The sequence below is a fragment of the Myotis nattereri genome, assembly GCF_964212035.1.
Source record: "Myotis nattereri genome assembly, chromosome: 6".
Lineage (NCBI taxonomy): Eukaryota > Metazoa > Chordata > Mammalia > Chiroptera > Vespertilionidae > Myotis > Myotis nattereri.
Genome location: NC_138081.1, coordinates 40,775,736 through 40,798,103, shown reverse-complemented (window position 1 = coordinate 40,798,103; position 22,368 = coordinate 40,775,736). Strand labels below are relative to the sequence as shown.

Genomic DNA, 22,368 nt, shown 5'->3' with positions numbered 1-22,368 from the left:
ACATAAAAAAAAATGACAACAGCCAACACATCATAGCCATCTGATGTAAACGATTCAGAGTGCTCGGCATAAAGCAGAGAATGAAATAGAAACAAACCCCATACTTGCGGTGCTTACATTCTGGAAGGCAGGGATACGCTGTCTCCTGTAGGGCTACAGCTATCAGCAGCACACATCTGGCAAACACAAGAAGGATAAAACGAGCAATGCTGCTGGCTTAGTAAACAGATCATTAAAACTCCTGGATGGCTTAACACCCCAAACTATCTCCTAATGAATCACTGGGAAGCCAGAATCTCTTTGTCTGTAGAGCAGTGGCTATTTACTAATACCAATAATCACATTAAAGGAAGAAATAAATATTATAATACATTTTTTTAAAATTTGAGAACAATGCCAGTGTCCTACAATAGAGTAATGGTTAAATAAATTATGACATATCTGTAAAATGGAAATATGAGACTATTACAAATGATATTTATGAAGATGTTTTAAGAAGAGAAAATTGTTAAGTGAAAAATCACAGTATCAAATTATATATATAGTTTGACTTTGTGTAATAATTGAGCTGTTTCAGTTCAGTGAAGTATTAATAAAAATAGTATTTTTTTTTAATTTTTTTTTTTTTTTGCCAGTGGTTATTTTCAACTGTGCTCTGTTGAATTCCAGATTAACATCTTGGACAGATTCCATAACTTTCTGGTTACTTTCCGGTTTCGAAGTGTAGTCTAGTTTTAAAACTTCACTCTCATTTCTGATTCCATTGCCTTTCCTTCCCCATGTGGTAGAAGTAGGGGAGGCAGTGCAGCTGGCCATGGTGGAGGGGTCAGAGGTGGGGAGGCCTCACTGGCCTCCCTGTGGTGTAACAGGTTCATGTCTGATGCCAGGGCCCTAGAAGAGGAGTGGCCTCCAGGCAGGTGGAGTGTGGTTCCCTTGGAATAATGCTCAGATTTGCCAGGCCCCTCTGTTGCTGTGAGGAAGAGAGTACACTTCCCTCAGGCCGACCAGCAGTTCACCCTCCCAGCTTCTTCTTCCCAGCAGCCTCCTGGACAGCCCCATGCTCTTCTGCTTCTCCTCTAACTCCCCACTCCTTCACATGGAACCATAAAACCTCAGATGTCCTTGCCATATTTTTTAAGGTCATGGTGAACCAGATTGGGGTTAGGAGCCCTCGTCTTCTTGTAGGTATATTATTTCTTTAAGCCTTATTGGCAGTGGTTGTTCTACTCCCACCTTCAGAAACTTTTAGAGTAGACGTGCACATTGGTCTGTATGGATGCCCCATGAACAATGGAAAACTCTCCAAGAATTGCTTTAAACGCTTTATTCCAATGGCAGCACAAAGTTACAAAGGGGCTGCAACTCAGCCGGCATCAGTCAGGGAGTGAGATGCCAGGCCCCTGATCTTCGAGGCACTTTATGAATCTCTATGAATTCTCCTGGATTTCCTCCCCTTAATCCCACACACCTAGTCTTCCCTCTGCTAAGGTGAGGGCAAAGAGAGGAGTTTCCTAGGGTGTGGTTGATAGTGGTAAGGTTGGTTGCGCACTTTTTAATAAGTCCTGGCAGGGGGTTTTGAGTACTAATTATATGGCTCCTTAGAAAATGGTCTCAACTTTGGGCAGCGGCCACAATTCTGGGGCAACAGGAATAATCCCACATCACATTCCACTTAGCAAAGATGGAAAAGGGAAAGGCTAGAGGCACTTTAAGTTGAATAATTTTTACCCCACTATTTGTATTGTTTAATTTATATTATCTGGGGGAAAAGTCTTCTTAAGTCATCCAACTATTATGGTTTTTCTAAATGTCTTGCAGTCTACCTGGCTTTGTTCCCAGTGATGATTTTGCTGTTTTAGACTGGATCAAGGCACATGAAATGACCACCCTGTTCTCCTTTCCCTGCGACCTGGCAGATGCCATGACATCAGGCTCGCTCTTGTTCTGTTGCTAAGAGCAGGCAGCTGGCCACTATGCCCTTGATAAGAAGAAAGAGAGTTCAGTGGGGCCAAGCAAGACGAGTGGCTCCTGCTTCCTGCTGTTGGATTTCTTACCTGAGCCTACACAGCCAGATCCCTCCTCCTTGTCTCCAGATCCAACAGTGAATTGCATGGTTCCTGGTACTCAGCTACAGCCCGGACTGGCCCCAGGTCCTGCTTTGCCTCTCAATTTTCAGAAAAGACGTTCCTGTGCATGTCAGCTTCACTAAACTCTAATGCCAGGATCTGACCCATCACTAGCTTCTGCCTGTGTCAGTTCATCAAGGCTAACAACAGCCATAAACAGCAATGTTTTAAAAATCATGGTAAAAATATACATAAGTATACATAAAATTTACCATTTTAACCATTTTTAAGTGTAAAATTCATTGGCATTAAATTGTTCTACAACCATCACTACTGTCCATTTCTGGACAATTTCATCATCCCAAACAAAAATTCTGTATCTGTTAGACCAGCGGTTCTCAACCTGTGGGTCGCAACCCCTTTGGCGGTCGAACGACTCTTTCACAGGGGTCGCCTAAGACCATCCTGCATATCAGATATTTACATTACGATTCATAACAGTAGCAACATTGCAGTTATGAAGTAGCACCGAAAATAATTTTATGGTTGGGTCACAACATGAGGAACTGTATTTAAAGGGCCAGAAGGTTGAGAACCACAGTGTTAGACAATAACATCCCATTCCCCCCTCTTCAGTCACTAGTTACCTTTATTCTAAATTTTGTCTTTATGAGTTTGCCTATTCTGGATATTTCATATAATATTACTTTCCCCCAAGGTTTACTAATCAGTAATTATTGAGTGCCCAGACTTTTGAAGTAGGAAAACAGAGATAATAGTTAAGGAAAGTATCTAAATGTATGTCCCTCACAACCCCTGACCCTAGAAAGAGATGCAGGGTCTTGGCTGTTGACTGTAGCACACTGTAGAGTACTGGGTTTCCCATGACTACCACCTTCGTGATCTTTGTTATTTGTTTGTATCACTGATAGTATTAATTATGTCACTATTTAATTAAGGAAACTTTATATCACTGGAAAGTCAGTGTTGTTTATAAATGAAAAGAAACTGAAAGTTGATGAAATTTAAACATAGTTATTACATTTTAGCTAGATACTATTGCATGCAAAGTTTTTTATACAAAAGTCTGCTCTTTAAAAAAAATAGCCCAGCCAGTGTGGTTCAGTGGTTAAGCATCAACTCAGGAGGAACCAAGAGGTCGCTGGTTCAATTCCTGGTTAGGGCACATGCCTGGGTTGCGGCCTCAGTCCCCAGTGGGAGCATGCAGGATGAAAATGATCAATGATGTTCCTCTCTCATTTATGTTTCTATTTCTCTATCCCTTTCCCTTCCTCTCTCTCTAAATAATAAAAAATATTAATAAAAAATTCAATGAAAACATTGAAAAAATATTTTAAAAATTAGCAAGCATTAGCAATGTGCTAAAGACTGCCACCAGGCTGAGATTTTCTCTTTCCTGAATTTAGAAAGATTGGGATCCAGTTATTTACTACTATGTCTATAGACCACTAAAATGATTTCAGGTACCACTAGTGTTAAGTTGGCGACACTACTTTCTTAATTTTTGTCATGTTTTCCCTCGTGTTATCTGGGTCCTGCATGCTTTTCTTAGCCTAATTCAAGTTACTTATATAGCTGTAGTGAGAAGGAAATTTAAATATTTAAATTTTATAATTTCTTTTCCTTTGGAATCATATTTCTGAATTTAGTTTCCTATTGATTTAATTATCAAGAAAAAATTTTCAGATGCTAACATCAGGGATTATTTTAATGTACCAAGGCATTAAAGATTTTTTTTTTAAAGGGGGAAAGAAAGGAAAAGCATTTTACTTCCTTTTTAATAATTCAAGATTTCACTGAACTGAAAGTATTAAGGAAAAAAGTCACCTGAGTAATAAAGCATGCATCATTTCAATGGATTAAAGTTCAAATCGCTGCAAAGCAGCTTATTTTTTATCCATCACCATGGATACAAAAGGACAGCTGAAGTGCAAGCATCTGACATCACAAGCATGCCCAGGCAGGCCTGGGAGGAGAGCGTGCAGCCCCACAAAGGACAAGAAGAAAAGCAGAGACGGGAGGGGAGGGAGAGACAGAGGGAACGGTCATTGTTAAGAGGATGAATCAGAAGTTCAGTTGGGAGGATTAAATAGGAGGAGGCACGAGGCCAGCTGGGAAGCTTGGAGACTAGCAGTTGTTTACATCGACCCTTTAATGCTCCTTAGACTGAAATAGAACCAGAGGGAGACCGAGAGAGAAGGTATATCATCAGGTCACTCGCTACTCAAATGGCATCTGCGATGGTTTCTTTTTATGTTCTCCTTATTTGATGTTTAGGTTTTGATTTTAACGCATGTCCTAAAGCTTTGGCCTGCTTGGCTCACCTAATTTTAAAAATCAATCTCCAAAGTGGCTAAAGCCTCCAAGTAACAGCTTGAGAGAATCAAAGGAGCCAGTGCCCACCCGACAATAGGAAGTTGGAAATATTGAGAAAAATGGCTATTTTAGGTAGCATGTTCTTCTTCATGAACAGACACAATTTTTACTTTAGTTTATTTTAAATTCTGTGTTAATTTAAAATTCTGTTTCCTATCAAAGGCAGTGCATTTATTCCCAGGCTGCTGTGTGTATAAATACCCAGACTCTGCCGGGTTCGGGGGTAGCCTGGAAAAGGATTAACAGCCGGCTCTCTAGGGAGAGCCCTGATTTGTAGCATTTGCTGATTTCTGTGTCATAGACATTCTCATCATACCTGATTTCCAGCTGCAAGCCTGATGTCAACTGGCTTGTAGGGTTTTTGAAAGTGTAACAGTTGGTACCAGCGAGCTCTTAAACAGTGACTGGGTTCTGTGCCAGCTTTGACACCAACTAGTGGTGGGACCTTGAGCACCGCACTCGGATTAAAGGGTCGGATCTGGGCTTGAACTGTGGTTGCTAAAATTGCACATTGGTTTGTCTTGATGGCTTGAGAGTGGATTCTTGGGGGGCTGCTCGGGAAGTGGGTATTTGGGATATTCTCAGCTCTTAGGGTTCTACCCTTTCACGTCCACTTCAACTTTGCAGGGCCACCCTAACCCTTTCAAGGAGTATTTTAGATTTCTGTGTAAGGCACTGTTTGGAGAGAAGCTTCTGTGATGAAGGGGGCTGGGAGGGGGCGACGGGAAATCCGAAAACCACTTGAATAATTGATCTTAAAGACCCCCTTTTATTGATAAAAATTCATGATCTATGGAAACTAAAAATCAAAGGAACCAGTACCCACCGGACAATAGAAAGTGGTAAATATTGAGAAAAATTGGTGAGTCGAACACCAATATACTGATGTCTGTGGACAGTAGTGGACTTACAATGAATGGTACCTTCTCTTTCTTGGTTAAAGCTTAAACTAAACACTGGCTGAGAGAGTCAACTAGGCCTGAGTAGAATTGTATCCACAGATTCAAAAGGCATGTTTTTCAGATGAGAAGGATCTTAGAGACAGTTTCCTTCAAGGGTTTTCAAATATGCCCAAAGGGTTCATCAGCGCCCCCTTGGAATATGTCGTGTGTGTGTGTGTGTGTGTGTGTGTGTACGCGCGCGTGTGCACATGCATAAACACGTGTGTACACTAAACAGGTTGTAATCCTCTTTTCAACCTTCCCACTGCCATCTCTTCAACAGAGAAACAGCTCTTATGCTTTAAATATGCCTCCGATGTTTTAAACAGTGAGCTTCTCTCTACGATTTCATTTGTGGAAAGACTTCGCTGGGGTGGAGGGTGGGAGAAGTAAGCAAAGTGCCATTGGTTTTGTTTAACCAACCAGAAACCAAGCTTTAACCAAGTAGAATGCCTTGTCCCATGACCAGAAAGAGGCAGTCACGTCTGGAATTCAGGTCTCTAGGTTTTCAGACCGTCACTTCCCTTTTCAGAAGCTTGGCTACCTGAGACCACTGCTGCCTATAATATGCCTCAGGGTATGTAATCTAACCCTGTATTGTCAAATAGGGCAGCCACAACTCACATGTGAGTGTTCAGTACTTGAAACGGGACAGGTCTGAATTGAGATGTGTTGTAACTATAAAACATACACCATGTTCAAAGTGTTAGTTTAAAAAAAAGTGAAATATTTCATTGATAATTTTTAAAATATTGATTATGTGTTGAAAAGATAATATTTCAGATATGTTCAACAAAACATATTGTAAAAATTAATTTCACTTTTTAAACCTTTTTTTTTTTTAAATATTTTATTGATTTTTTACAGAGAGGAAAGGAGAGAGATAGAGAGCTAGAAACATCGATGAGAGAGAAACATCGATCAGCTGCCTCCTGCACATCCCCCACTGGGGATGTGCCTGCAACCCAGGTACATGCCCTTGACCGGAATCGAACCTGGGACCCTTGAGTCCGCAGGCCGACACTCTATCCACTGAGCCAAACCGGTTTCGGCTTTAAACCTTTTTTAATGTGACTGTTAGACAATTTAAAATTAAATATGTGCTTGATATTATACTAGGCAATTCCCACGAGGCAAATCTGATTTAACCTCAGGGTCAGTCTCTTCTCCTATTAAAAGTGGAAAATATCTGCTTTTCCAGTTTCTCAAGGTTGTTTTAAAATCAAATGAGGTAATCTTGTGAAAGTGCTCTGGCAAGGCTATGCAAATATAAGGTCATACTTCGAGGCATTTTAATCCTTGTTTGGTCACCTACGGTGTTACTTGCTCCCTGGAAGGTGCTGAAACTGTTATGAAGTTTTTCTTTTGCTGTTGTTTTATATGGTTTTTGTGTGGATGTGTGTTGGGGGAGAGGGGTAAAATAATAATGTAGGCTACACACCTAATAATGAGCACATTTATTCAGTCCTCTCATTTCTATTCCATGTGTGTGCTGAGTCCATCAACTCATTAGCCTCAGTCCTGAGCCCTACATATGCTGCTTACATACAGTGAAGACCTCAGCTTGAGTCACAGACCTCAGAATCCTCCTGGGAAAGAATTTTTCCAAGGGGAAAGAGTCAAGCACAACTATCTCAATGGAGAGCTCTCAGAGAAGACAGTGTCTGACCACGGTGACCATTATTCAAATCCATTCAAATCAGTTCTAGTCAGGTGCTAGCAGAGGTCAATGGGGGAAAGGGGGACATCTGTAATACTTTCAAAAATAAAGATAACTTTTTAAAAAGTGCTATCGACTGGATGGCTTAAACAACAGAAATTTACTTCTCCACAGTTCCGGAGGCTGGCAAGTCCAAGATCAAGATGCTGGCAGACCTGGTAAGAGGACCCACCTCAGTTTCGCAGATGGCTTTCGTCTTACTGCATCCTCACATAGCAGAGAGCAAGAGCTAGCTCTCTGGCCTCTCATAAGGACAGTAACCCCATTCCTGAGGGCTTTACCCTCATGACCTAATTACCCTCCCAAAGCCCCAACTCCTAATACCATCACACTGGGGATTGGATTTCAGCATATGAATTTGGGGGGCACAAACATTCAGTCTATAACAGCAAGTGTCAATTCACTGGGACCCATCTAACAGTAATATACAGGGTGGGACAAAAGTAGGTTTGCACTTGTATGTGAAACACAGTTTATTCTTGTATTATTATTTATTAATCATTGCTTGTTACTGGTCCTTTTCCTGAAAAGGTCTTGGCTGACATTTCTGCTTCTAGTCTCAGCCTGCATGATGCCACTGGGATAAGCTTTCTGAAATGCAGGTCAAATCATATCAGTCCTCTTGTTCAATTCACCAATCACTACCTATGGTTTGGGGATTAAATGTAAACTTCTTAAAAAGGCATTTAAATATCTAGCCTTTGCCCCCTCTCTGGCCATATCTCTGGCCACCCCCTCTCCTGGAGCACCCCCATCTTTCCCCATTATTGTCTTCCCTAAACCTCACTAATGCCTGCATATATACAGATTTGTTTCTATCTTCTATATCTTGCTGTTGTTTATATAGTTTTTATGTGTATGTGTTGGGGGAGAGGGGTATCTTTCATGTAACATGAACTCTAATTCAGGAGTTACTTCCACCGGGCTGGCATGGCTCAGTGGCTGAGTGTCCACCAATGAACCAGGCGGTCATGATTTGATTCCTGGTCAGGGCACATGCTTAGGTTGCAGGCTCAATCCCCAGTAGGGGGCATGTTGGAGGCAATCAATGATTCTTATCATTGATGTTTCTATCTCTCTCTCCCTTTCATTTGCACCTTGGACATACTTTTATAAGCACCCTTTTTACACAGTACCTACAATCAGATAAACTCATCTTTCTTATTCATTGGACAGGAAGTGGCTGGAAGACAAGAACTTCATTTTTTATCTCTGTATTCCCCGAGGGCACCTAATAAGTACTCAATATGTATTTAATGAATGAACAAAGGTTTCCAACTTATAAGTTTTCCATTGCAATTCTGCTATACCATTGTCTTGTTTTCACTGGAGAAATAGATGGCTATTTTATTATGCTAGAATGCCAAAGTAGTAAAAACACTTTTTTCTTTACCTCGCATATTTATTGTCAATTAACAATACAGTCAGAATCTCCTGTGAATTATGTTCAGTTGAGAACAGGCAGTTGTCTACTAAGAAAATTATATTGACATTCTCACTTTCAAATCTAACAATGTGAATACTAACAGAATTATGGTTTCATTCAGTGCTTTCCCACTGAGATAGCATTTGATCTGTAGATCAATTTGTTTAAAAATGTAATTGTGGAGTAACAAAATCTGAAAACATGTATTAAAAACTTGCTCAGCCCTAGCTGGTTTGGCTCAGTGGAGCCTGTGGACTGAAGGGCCCCAGGTATGATTCCAGTCAAGGGCACATGCCTGGGTTGAGGGCTTGATCCCCAGTGTGGGGCGTGCAAGAGGCAGCCGATCAATGATTCTCTCTCATCATTGGTGTTTCTATCTCTCTCTCCCTCTCTTTTCCTCTCTGAAATCAATAAAAAAAATATATATATTAAAAAAACTTGCTCAAACCAACTTTTGGTTTAGTTCTTTTTATGCAAACTGAAAGCAAAAGCCCTGAAAATTCCAATAAACTCCATGAAATAGAGGTACATTAATGATTCACTAATTATGAAAGAAGAAAAATACTAGTATACATCTCAGTGGTTTTGTTTCTTTCTCCACTAACAAAATAATTAACTTGTAAATTTCATCAAATGACCAAAGAAGACTTACCCTTTAAACAGAGTAAAAGTATCAGCTTTCTGTACCGCAAAGGCAAATAATAACAGTTGGACTAAATTTGTTTTTGAATACATTTGTTGATTTTTTACAGAGAGGAAGGGAGAGAGATAGTTAGAAACATTGATGAGAGAGAAACATCGCTCCTGCACACTCCCTACAAGGTACATGCCTTTGACCGGAATCGAACCTGGGACCCTTCAGTCCGCAGGCCGATGCTCTATCCGCTGAGACAAACTGGTTAGGGCTAAATTTGATTTTTATAAGAGCAGACTAACTTTATGTGTCTCCAATTTTATTATTCTTTAAACCCAACTCAAGTTTTCCGAAGTCATTCAGTTTAACACCTCACATATTAGATACTGTTTAAAAGTTATTATGCCAGGGCTGGCCAGGAGACCCTGAGTGACAAATGAATGGATTACTCCAACATGTTTGCTGTGAAAGAGAGGCTAAGGGACGTCCTGGCTATAGCAACCAGGCAGCCCCGATTGCCTGCCTTGTTAGCCTTTTATTGTAACAGCAGTTTGAGACAAAGTTTATCTTTAAGATACAATCAGTAGGGGAAGTAATCTTGGGAGAACACATGTGTTTGTAGTGTCCTTTAAGCAATGGCATCCAAAGATTAAGATTAAGGGTTCCAGTAAACACCCGGGGGTCTGCACATGAGCAGACTTGTTTGGGAAGGTCAAGGAATAATTAGGGGCACCGCCTTTAACACTCCCTTAAGTCCCCCCTAAGTCAGAATTCTGATAAACAGGGCAGGCAGCCTTCCACACACTTACCTTTTCTCAGAATGTCCAACCAAGTCTCTTGTGCTCCTCAACATTATTATATGCTGACAATCTACTATTTACCTGGAATTTATTGTTAAATTTAAAATTTTCTAACAATATGGACACCAAGAAGTTAGATTTAAAATTTCTGAATTTTGTAATACTTATCACATATTTAGGTAATATATATAAAATTGTGACAGTACTATTCTTTTTTGTTTGATTTTTAAGAATGGCATTAAATGAACATATGAGCATTAGCTAAGGATATGGTTATTTATAGTATGTTCCTTTTAAATTATAATCATTGTAATTTCTGGATTGTCTACATCTGGAAAGTCTACTTATTACTTTGCCTATTAACTTTATGAAACTTCTAACAAATTATTCAAACTCTTTAATTTTCCCATATGGAAAATAGGGATAATTCTATTGGTAAGCATTTCTAGGAAAATGTTAATATTATCTGTATTATGCCAAACAGCATAAAACAAGGCAATCAAAGTTCTGTAGAAAATAATTAGTTAGCAAATAATAAATCTAGTGATATTACAATATTAATGTAAGCCCAGGAATATTAAAAATATAGCTCCAAAATGTTTAATGATTGTTAGTATAATTTGTTATAAATATCCTCTTAAAAAAAAATAGAAAACCTGATTCCTGTTTAATATAATTTTAAGTAATCTTATATAATAAAAGGCTAATATGCAAATTGACCACACGGCAGAATGGCCAGTTGTTATGACGTGCACTGACCACCAGGGGGCAGACACTCAATGCAGGAGCTGACCTTGATGGTCAGTGCACTCCCACAGGGGGAGCACCTCTCAGCCAGAAGCCCTGAGCTGGGCTCACAGCTGGCAAGCACAGCAGCGGTGGCGGGGGACTCTCCTGACTCCTTGGCAGAGCTAAGGGTGTCCGACTAACGGCTTAGGCCCTCTCCCTCCTGAGTGCACAAATTTCATGCACCGGTTCTCTAGTAGTAATATAAAAATGTGGTTTTATTGGCCTTCCTTTTTTATTGAAAAAGCTGAATCCTATGTAGCATGTAGTGAAATGAAATGGCAAATTCTGTAATTTTAGAAAATTCTATGAAAATGTTTATAGTTCAATTATGTAAAAATCATATAAAAACTTGAAACATCGTATTTTGCATAAACTTTTAAAAATAGTTCAATAAACTAGTTTTTACTTCTGTGGGTTTATAGTTCTTTTGGTCTTGTTTCTTAATATGTATTTTTTTATTGATTTCAGAGAGGAAGGAAGGAAAGAGAGATAGAAACATCAATGATGAGAGAGAATCACTGAACCTTGCTGCCTCCTGCATGTCCCACCCTGGGGATCAAGAGCCTGAGACCCTTCAGTCAGCAGGCTGACGCTCTATCCACTTAGCTAAACTGGCAAAGGCTTTTTTTTTTTTTTAAGGTCAAATAAGTTGGTAGTCACTGTTATCCCAAATATGATAGAGTGAAAAGATACTGAAAATGTGTTACATACAATTAGATACTGTTTTAGAGACTACAGACCTTTTAAATACTTTATTGCTTTCCAGCAACTCTATTAACCTGTAGGTAAAACACATTAAAGGTATTAAATTTGAAACCAGGAATTGAGTGGAGGCAGGTTTGAATCTTGGCCCTACCACTTACTACTTTAGTATCTTGTGGTAGATTCTTTAACCTCCCTGAATGTTTTCTCAGGTATAATGATAAGTAGCTATCTGTCATGAGTGATGATGGAATAAGATTATACTGCCTAGCACCTGTGAGTGAATAAATTAGTTTCATTCTCAACTGACCTTGAGTGTTAACAACCCCCATTTGACTCTGGAGAGATATGTTTTTTCATCTAAATACAACATGTTTCTTGACTCTTTATAGCAACTTCTTTTAAAGTAACCCACTGAGGCATCTATTATTTCAGACGGAGTCAATAACCAGTGGGCTATTTTTAGAAGAGCATTAGCAGATTTAAACAAACGGGGAAAAGTACTTAAGTGCCGTTTCAGGGATGACTCATTTATTTTTCACTAACAGATGGTTGCTATCGTCTACCGAAAATTACATTTAATTGTGGTATTGTTTAGGTGGGTTAGTCTGAAAGTCGAAGTAAAATATATTGACAGGATAAAATAAAAGCTCTGAAATAGTGCAAAGTTGAGAAAACGAGGTCAAGCAAGAGACGGAATGACCATAGTCAAGGTCAGAAGACTGATTAGAACGCATTTATTTGCCTTGATAAATTAGATTCTCTGCAGATGGAGGCAAAACCCAGTTCTGGAGAAATTAACAATGGCAAGAAGGGGGAATACCGTGTAAAACCATCTTGACAATCAGAAGGTTCAGAAAGGCTTAACCTAACCTTCACCGAAGAGATGATTTTCGACCTCCCGCAATCAATCAATGCAGTTTAAATGCAGTCATGTTTTAAAGGGGAAGATACCTCATGCAACACCTCTGAATAGGTAACTGGCATGCACCACAGATGTTTCCTTTTACAAATTTGTGTGCAAATGTTTCGAATGTCCTCCCACCTCAAACCTGTTCCAAAACCTAAAAACCACTTTCAAGCCAAATTCCCATGATCTAGAGGCAAGAGTATAAATGCACTAACTCCGCGTGCTCCTGAAAATCAGCAATTTCATGGCTCAGACCAAGAAGTAGTAACTAGCTAGCTACGTATTGTTTCTAATGTCTTCCGAATTTAAAGCCAGCCGACTTCCGAAAGGGGTTCGAGACTCGTGTTAACGTTTTCGGTTGCGCAGTCTCCAATTTCCACAATTCACGAACCCCGGCCCCGCCGCTCGAGGCAGCCTGCTTCCCGCAGCCGAGGCCCAGGACGCTCGGCCTCGGAGTCTCGCTCGGCTCAGTTTAAAGGGCCGCAGGCTCCCTTCGCTGAGCAGCGGCGCGAAATACCTCCCCGCTCTCGGTCGCCGCTAAAGCCCGAGCGGTTCAGCCAATGGCCGCCCTCTCCTGTACGCCTCGTCCCGCCTTCCAGCTCCACCGAAGCCAATAGAGTGGCCACCTGGCAGCAAGACCAATGGAAAGCCTGGGCGAGCATCATTGGCTGCGGCCCTCCCGCAGTGACGTCTGGGCCTCCGCCCCCGTTACCCTGGAGCCGAAGTCGCCACGCCACCGCCACCCAGGAGCTGCCGGCCCCGCCCTCCTCCGGTGTTCAAACCTCCCGCACCCGCCGCCCTCCGAGCCCGCCCCGCAGCCTCCGCCGCTGCCGCAGGGTCCAGGAACCCACTCTCTGGCGGCCCGACGCTGAAGCCCCGTTGGGGGTGGGACCCCAGAGAGAAGGCAAGGAGGTGGGGCGCCGCGTCGGCCCGAGGGGGGGCCGGGCGGGTGGAGGGTGGGCTTTGCGGTGGGCGCGGAGACCGGGAGGAGTTGCGGGTACCAGGTGGGACTGGCGTGTGCGGGAGCTAGCGATCCAGCGTGTGGGTGGGAGCGTGCTGGTAGAGTTGTTAAAGCGGGAGGGGTGGAAGGATTAGGGGCGCGGGAGGATTTGGGGGCGCGGGGAGAAGGAAGTCCTGGGGAAGTAAGTGAAATGCCCGCCGCTGGGAGAGCGCCGGGCGGAGGGGAGGCTGACCAACAGGTGCGGGGTTGGGAACACAGGAGGAAGGGTGGTTTTATTTGTTGGGCTCTAGAAGAGGCGGAAGGAATTGCGGGAAATGTCGAGAAGGGGTTAGGCGTTGTTGTTAAGACCCTAGAGGCCTGTGGAGATTGAAGATGGGAAAGGAGGCTGTGAGGCTTTTGGTGACTCTGGGTCCCAATGAATAAGAGATTCAGACTATGGTCAGAGTGGGAAGGTTCTTAAAGAGTGTGTGTGTGGGGGGGGGGGGGGGGGAGGACTTACACTTCTTTTAGGGATGGAATGAGAGGAGGAAAGAGGGTTGGCAAAAAAAAAATAAGAAGAAGAAAGTGGGCCTTCTTGGCATAGGCATTTACGTTGGCAGGACCAAGGAGTGAGAGATGCTAAAGGTTAAATTATTTTATGTTTTAATGTTATGCATCTAACATTTTTTTTTCAGTTGCCACGCAAGAAAATACAAACAGGTGAAATTAATATATTTTATCTAACCCAAAACATGTAACAAACATAAAAGAGGTTATTAAAGAGATCTTTTATGTTCCTTTTTTATGTACTGAGTTTTCAGAATCCCATGTGTATTTTGCACTGACAGCATATCTCAGTTCTGACTGGTTACAGTTCAAGTGCTCAGGAGCCGCTGTGTTGGACAGCACAGTTGTAAACTCTCTGCAGTGTAATTATATGCCGTGGTGCGTGTCAGGAAGGAAGGAAACCAGTGCCTAGTCGCACAGGGTCAGCCAACAGCAAGCCACCCCCCACCTGCAAGTACTCTCGGCAGGGCTACTGGCCTGTGGAGCTCCTTGCAGATACATGAGGCTCTGTGCTGTGGCTGGTGGTGGTGTGGCCTCCATCGTGCCCCACAGTGCTCCCCCCGGGAGTTTCCACAATCCTCACCCTCCTGAGCTCACTGCATGTATTGTGAAAGGGAACACGGGCCTGGGAAACGTGAGAGGAGAACATTGGTAGAGACTGAAATCCCTCCGGCATGGCTGGAGAAAAGGCTTGCCCAGGTGCGGTGAGTAATCCAGCAGACACCCCCAGAGTAGCCCAGAGGTGAGACCACGTTCCCCCCTAGATGTGGTCAGGAGCGGGCCTGATTACTTGAAGCCAGCAGCTTTATGCCTTTTACTTTTGCACATGCTGCTTCCCCTTACTGCAAAAAGGTCGTCTTCCCTCACCAACTGCCTTCTTTTACTAACCTCACCTACCATCCCACCTCCCTAAAACATAAACCTCCTACCCAAATCATACTTATGTTTAATCTCTGCTGGTACCTAAAGACTCCATTGAGTCCTTATTGCCTCTAGTAACCTTTCCAAACTCCCTTCTGTCCTCTAACCTTAGTTTTGAGTTTTCTGCGTCCCCTTTACTTTGTCATTAGTTCTTACACTCTTCTGTTACCTTTCTCTTCTTGGCTGGGAGTTTATTAATGGTAGGGGATCACTTGTGTCTTAGTTTTGTATCCCCAGCTCCCTCCTTAATATTCAGTAAATATTTCATGAATGTGTGAATATTCTGTAATGTTTTCATTTTGATTGACTAAACTTTAGGAATATGTACTATAGTTAATACGCTTTAATTTGACCCATTGTTTCAAAGAAGTTAAGATGCTTTAATTGTTTAAGAGGCTAATTATGCCTTAAATTTTAAGTCGAGCATTTACTGTGATCTGACCAAGAGTCTAGGAGACCATATTTAAAATCTAAGCATAGTTTGATTTTAAAGCAAGAGTAGTGTCATGAAAATAAATGTAGAATAAGGAAATGCTTTAGGAATATTCTGGAACATAGGTAGAGGAATATAAGAATTTACTTGGTGTTATTAATTTCTAATCATTTTTCTCCTTTGTGGGAGAGAAGCAATTGCAATTTTAATGCAGCAATATTGTTTTTATTTTTGTCTTTGGTTATTGTTCTTTCTGGGGAGAGTGATCTCCTTATTTATGTTTTTCGCTAGTTGCCTGTTGTGTGAGCTCTTTTGCTGGCAGCAGAGGTAGCCAGGCAGCAATGTTTTATACAAAGAAGCTGAACACAAAGAAATGACAGGAACAGTTACTTGATTTTATACAAGTTTTTTTTTTCTCTTGAAACTAAACTTTTCCTTTTTTTATTGTTGGCTCCATTACAGATGTCCTTCATCTCCCCCATCCCCCTTTGCCTCCCTTCACCCTGCCCCCCTCACCTCCTAGCCCAGTGATGGCGAACCTTTTGAGCTCAGCGTGTCAGCATTTTGAAAAACCCTAACTTAACTCTGGTGCCTTGTCACATATAGAAATTTTTTGATATTTGCAACCATAGTAAAACAAAGACTTATATTTTTGATATTTATTTTATATATTTAAATGCCATTTAACAAAGAAAAATCAACCCAAAAAATGAGTTCGCATGTCACCTCTGACACGCGTGTCATAGGTTCGCCATCACTGTCCTAGGCCTTCACCATTTCATTGTCTGTGTCCATGAGTTATGCATATATGCATATACATTCTTTGGCTATTATAAATACACTACTATGAACATTGGGGTGTATATATTCTTTCTGATTGGCGTTTTAGGATATATATACCCAGAAGTGGTATCAATGGATCAAAAAGCAGTTCCATTTTTAATTTTTTTGAGGAAACTCCATAACAGTTTTCCACAGTGGCTGAACCAGTCTGCATTCCCACCAAATCAACAAACAACAAGTGCTGGAGAGGATGTGGAGAAGATGGGAATTTTGGACTCTATAGAGTTATATCCTGAGTCATTTGAAACTGTGTATAAAAGGAGGCATTCTGATACTGAAGGAGCTTAATTTTTTTATGACCTGTTTTTTATGACCTATACTATTTGGGACATTTTTTAGGAAGAAAGTTTGTTTTTGGATGAAAAATGCCAAGTGTTAGGTTTAATGTTTCCTAGCATTATCATGATAGCACACTTGGCCATTTTTAGAAAATAAACACATCTTAGGAATTTAAATTGGGTAAGACTTACAGTTTTTCAGGTTTTTTGTTGTTGTTGTTGTTGTTGTTGCTGCTTTTATCTAGTTACCCCTGTACAGATAGGGAAAACAGATGAACAACTGTTAACCAATTCATTCTTGGTCACAAAGAATTAGTTTAAATTAGTTGGAAAACTATATATGGAATATAAATCTTCAAAGTTTTATTAATCTACATAACTTTTTTCTTGTAAGAAAAAATAATTTTATTTAGTTCACATGTTGTGACTAGTTTATATTAGTTAAATAGAAGTTATTTTTGTAACTATCTTAAGTGAAATTTATTTTGCCTGAAGCCCTATTAGGTCATCTTAGTTATTTAAAATTAACTCAATAATAATATTCCAACTTTACTGTGGTAATGGTTCTGAGCAAAACTTTTTTATTTTCTAACTTTTGGGAATTTTAGAGATTTAATGAAGCTTTATGGCAATTATTTGAAAGAGAGAAGATATAACATTTCCTTTAAAGCAGAAAGGCAAATTTTATACAATGAAACTAGTAATATTCTATTTGGAATAGCATTACAGAATAATCTTTTATTCCTCAAAAAAATTAGTAAATAGTGTAGTTACCATAGTGAACTAGACATGATTCTTATATTTAGTGGGAGAGACAACAAATGTAAGATTATTTTCAATAGTAACAGGGTCTATGAAGAAAAATAGTAATAAGATAGTGACTAGACTCACTCTAATAGAACATTCATGGGAGCCATCGTTGAGAAGGTGGCATTTGGGCTGTGAACAGGATAAAGAGAAGGACCCATCTTTGTGAAGTTCTAGGTAAATAAAGGATGCAGCAAGTACAAAGTCTGTGATGGCAGTAAGCTTGGCATCTTTGAGGCACACAAGGAGGCCGCTTGACTGAAAAAGCAGATTGGGGGAAGAGTTGCATGAGGCAAGAATGAAGAAGTAGGCAACAAGGTCTAGACCAGCCGTGGGCAAACTACGGCCCGCAGGCAAACTACGGGCAGTGGGCAAACTACAGCCCGCGGGCCGGATCTGGCCATTTGAAATGAATAAAACTAAAAAAAAAAAAAAAAAAAAAAAAAAAAAGACCATACCCTTTTATGTAATGATGTTTACTTTGAATTTATGTTAGTTCACACAAACACTCCATCCATGCTTTTGTTCCGGCCCTCCGGTCCAGTTTAAGAACCCATTGTGGCCCTCGAGTCAAAAAGTTTGCCCACCCCTGGTCTAGACCTTATAGGAATTTTCAGGTTCTATTAAGGAATATTTCAGGTTTGATTTAATGACTGTAGGAAGCCATTAAAGGGTATTAAACAAGAGAGCATTGCCAATTGATAATTATATCAAATGGTGTTTTCTAACCGGGGAAACAAAGATGAAAGCAGACTATCAATTAGGAGATTGTTGCAGAAGTTCAAGTGAGAAAAAGATGGTGGCTTGGAGTAAGTTAGTAGCAGTGGAGACGGTAAGAAATAATCAAATTTGGAATATATTTGGAGATAAAAACCACCTGGTTTTACAAATGGTTTGGATGTGGGATATGAGCTTAAGAAGGAATCCAGAATGATCATTAAATTTTCAACACAAGTAATTTAGTAAATGAGGGTGCCATTTAATGAGATCAGAAAAGCAGGAAAGAGTGGTGGTAGAAGGGAGATGGATCATAATTTTGGCTTTGGGCATGTAAGTGCGAAGTGACTTTTAGATGGAGTTGTCAGGTCGGAAGGAGGATATATGAATCTGAAAGTCGGGGTAAAAGAAGTCTAGATGACATTACCTAAGAAGAGAGTATAGATAAAAAGTACCAATATGTCATGCCTTGTGCATTTCAACATTTAGAGATCAGGAATAGGAGACAGATTTAACAAAGGGGATTGAGAGGAGACAGCCAGTGACATAGTAAGAAAACCAGGGAAGCAGATGGCTATGGAAACTAAGCAAGAAAATAGAGTGTTTTAGGAAGGGAGGAATGATTAGTTGTGTCAAATGCTGTGAGGTCAGGGTCGAATAGGACAGAAAATTGGCTATTGGATTTAGCCAAGATCAAAGTCATGGTCTATTTTAACAAAAGGTATTTCAGTGGGAATGAAAACCTGACTAGTAGGGATTCAGAAGAAAATGGTTGGAAAAGAAGTAGAGATATTCTAGATTATAGATTATTCTTAAAAATTTAATTGGAAACGAGTTGAGAAATTGGGTTGTAAATGCAATAGGACATGGAGTCAAGTGACAGCTTTATTAGAGCCTCTTTGTTGACAGAATGGATCCTGTAGAGAGGACACAATTGCAGGAGCACAATTTTTGAGATGGTGAGGTGGTGTGGGCAAGAAGACTCATGAGAAATTTAGCTCTAAAAAGGAGCAGAAATGCTTCTTCAGTTTTAGCAAGGAGAGGACTACATTATGGGATAATTGCAGATGGAGGTGGCTTCACAGATGAGGTAATTCTCATATGATTGTTGATAGTGAAATATTGAATAGGTCACACCCAATTAAGATTCAGAAAACTTGTAGTCCATTTCAAGTTTTACTTAGTTCTGAGATCTTAGATAAACTGTGATCTTGGGTAAGTCACTTTGTCTTGTAGGCCTTAATTTCCTTAATCTATATAAAGAAAGGGATGATGCCCCAGAGTTCACCTGTGCTAAATTGTTATGTAATCTTATTAAGCTGTTGTACTTTGTGTTTATAAGTTTATAAGAAACAGTAGTAGCCGAAACCGGTTTGGCTCAGTGGATAGAGCGTCGGCCTGCGGACTGAAAGGTCCTAGGTTCGATTCCGGTCAAGGGCATGTCCCTGGGTTGCGGGCACATCCCCAGTAGGAGATGTGCAGGAGGCGGCTGATCGATGTTTCTCTCTCATCGATGTTTCTAACTCTCTATCTCTCTCCCTTCCTCTCTGTAAAAAATCAATAAAATATATTAAAAAAAAAAAGAAACAGTAGTAGTTATTCTAATAGTTATATTATCTCATCTTTGTCTTTCTTTCGGTCTAATATTTTATGTCTTTTTTTTTTTAACTTGTTAACTTGTGTTTGCCTATTTGCTTGTTTAAATTGTTTTTTCTGACAGCACTGTCAGCCATACAACGATGTTTTTTATAAGGACTAAGGACCACATTTTTAAAAGTGACTTTTCAAAAGTGCCTAAGTTTCTATTCTCTAGGAAGGCTTTGATCTTTGGGTTGCTATCTTTTCTAAGGAATACTACTTGTTGTCATGAAGAATTGTAACAGAGTAGAGGATAATACAAGTACGGTATACATTAGTTAAAATACTTGCCCTAACCGGTTTGGCTCAGTGGATAGAGCATCGGCCTGTGGACTGAAGGGTCCCAGGTTCGATTCCGGTCAAGGGCATGTACCTTGGTTGCGGGCACATCCCCACTAGGAGGTGTGCAGGAAGCAGCTGATCGATGTTTCTCTCTCATCGATGTTTCTAACTCTCTATCCCTCTCTCTTCCTCTCTGTAAGAAATCAATAAAAATAAATATATATAAAAAAATACTTATTTTTTTTAAAACTCTTTATTAGTTAAGGTATTACAAATGTGTCCTCATCCCCCCCATTAAATCCCCATCCTCCTCCCCCCGCTCCACTTATGCTCTCATCCCCCTGTTGTCCATGTCCATTGGTTTGGCTTATATGCATGCATACAAGTCCTTTGGTTGATCTCTTCCCCTTGCCCCCTCTCTCCCCTACTTTCCCTCTGGGGATTAATAGTCTGATCGTTGTTTCTCTGTCTTTGGATCTGTCCCTGTTCATCAGTCTGTGTTGTTCTCTATAGTCCACAAATGAGTGAGATCATGAGGTATTTATCTTTCTCTGACTGGCTTATTTCACTTAGCATAATGCTCTCCAGTTCCATCCATGCTGTTGCAAAAGGCAAGAGTTCCTTCTTTTTTACTGCAGCGTAGAATTCCACTGTGTAGATGTACCACAGTTTTTTAATCCACTCATCTGCTGATGGGCACTTAGGCTCTTTCCAAATCTTAGCTATGTTGAATTGTGCTGCTATGAACATAGGGGTGCATATATCCTCTCTGATTGGTGTTTCTGGCTTCTTGGGATGTATTCCTAGAAGTGGGATCACTGGGTCAAATGGGAGTTCCATTTTTAGTTTTTTGAGGAAGCTCCATACTGTTCTCCACAGTGGCTGCACCAGCCTGCATTCTCACCAGCAGTGCAGAAGGGTTCCTTTTTCTCCACATCCTCTCCAACACTTGTTGTTTGTTGATTTGTTGATGATAGCCATTCTGACAGGTGTGAAGTGATACCACATTGTCGTTTTGATTTGCATCTCTCGTATAATTAGCGACTTTGAGCATGTTTTCATATGTCTTTCGGCCTTCTGCATGTCCTCTTTCGAAAAGTGTCTATCTAGGTCCGTTGCCCATTTTTTGATTGGATTGTTTATCTTCCTATTATTAAGTTTCATGAGTTCCCTGTAAATGTTGGAGATTAAACCCTTATAGGTGATATCATTGGCAAATATGTTCTCCCATGCAGTGGGTCTTCTTGTTGTTTTGTTGGTGGTTTCCTTTGCTGTGCAGAAGCCTTTTATTTTGATGTAGTCCCATTTGTTTATTTTCTCTTTAGTTACCATTGCCCTAGGAGCATTATCAGAGAAGAAATTCCTTCGGCATAAGTTTGCGATTTTGCTGCCTGTGGATTCCTCTAGTATTTTTATGGTTTCCTGTCTTACGTTTAAGTCTTTTATCCATTTTGAGTTTATTTTTGTGTATGGTGTGAGTTGGTGGTCTAGTTTCATCCTTTGCATGTATCTGTCCAATTTTCCCAACACCATTTATTGAAGAGACTGTCTTGACTCCATTGTATGCTCTTGCCTCCTTTGTCGAATATTAATTGGGCATAGTGGTTTGGGTCGATTTCTGGGTTCTCTATTCTATTCCATTGATCTATATGTCTGTTCTTGTGCCAGTACCAAGCTGTTTTAAGAACAGTGGCTTTGTAATACATTTTGATATCTGGTATTGAGATCCCATCTACTTTGCTGTTCTTTCTCAGGATTGCTGCAGCTATTCGAGGTCTTTTTTTATTCCAGATGAATTTTTGGAACGTTCATTCTAGATCTGTGAAATATGCCATTGGTAGTTTAATGGGGATTGCATTGAATCTATAGATTGCTTTGGGTAGTATGGATATTTTGATGATGTTGATTCTACCAATCCATGAACATGGTATGTTCTTCCATCTGTTTAAGTCTTCCTCTATCTCTTTTTTCAGTGTCCTGTAGTTTTTGGCATATAAGTCTTTTACCTCCTTAGTTAAGTTTATTCCTAGGTATCTTAGTTTTTTTGATGCGATGGTAAATGGGATTGCTTTTTTAGTCTCACTTTCTGTAAGTTCACTATTGGTGTAAAGAAATGCCATAGATTTCTTGGTATTAATTTTGTATCCTGCTACATTGCCAAATTCATTTATTAAGTCTAATAATTTTTTGATGGAGTCTTTAGGGTTCTCTATGTACAGTATCATGTCTACTTGCCTTATTTTTAAATAGATCCTAAATAATCAGAAGTTTGGCAAAGGTAAGGTATTCTCTAGTTTTCTTGGAGCTGTTCTTGAATTTTTTCTCACTATTCTCGCCCAGCCAGTATTGCTTAGTAGTTGAGCATTGACCCATGAACAAAGAGGTCCCCAGTTCAATTCCTAGTCAAGGCACATGACAGAGTTGCGGGTTCAATTCCCAGTAGGGGGCGTGCAGGAGGCAACTGATCAATGATTCTCTCTCATTTATGTTTCCATTTCTCCTTCTCCCTCTCTAAAAAATCAATAAAAACACATTTTTTTAAGAAATGAAAAGAAAG

The 22,368-nt window shown here is 40.3% G+C and overlaps 1 protein-coding gene across 1 annotated transcript in view; it reads left to right on the top strand.

Annotated features, from left to right (window-relative positions):
• The window catches only part of LCA5 (lebercilin LCA5), a gene marked incomplete at its 3' end in the record, with an annotated part of 89,155 nt that overhangs the window by 30,424 nt on the left and 36,363 nt on the right, over window positions 1-22,368 (top strand). The window contains exon 2 of the mRNA XM_081095076.1: window positions 7,239-7,282. The remainder of the gene's footprint in view (window positions 1-7,238; window positions 7,283-22,368) is intronic.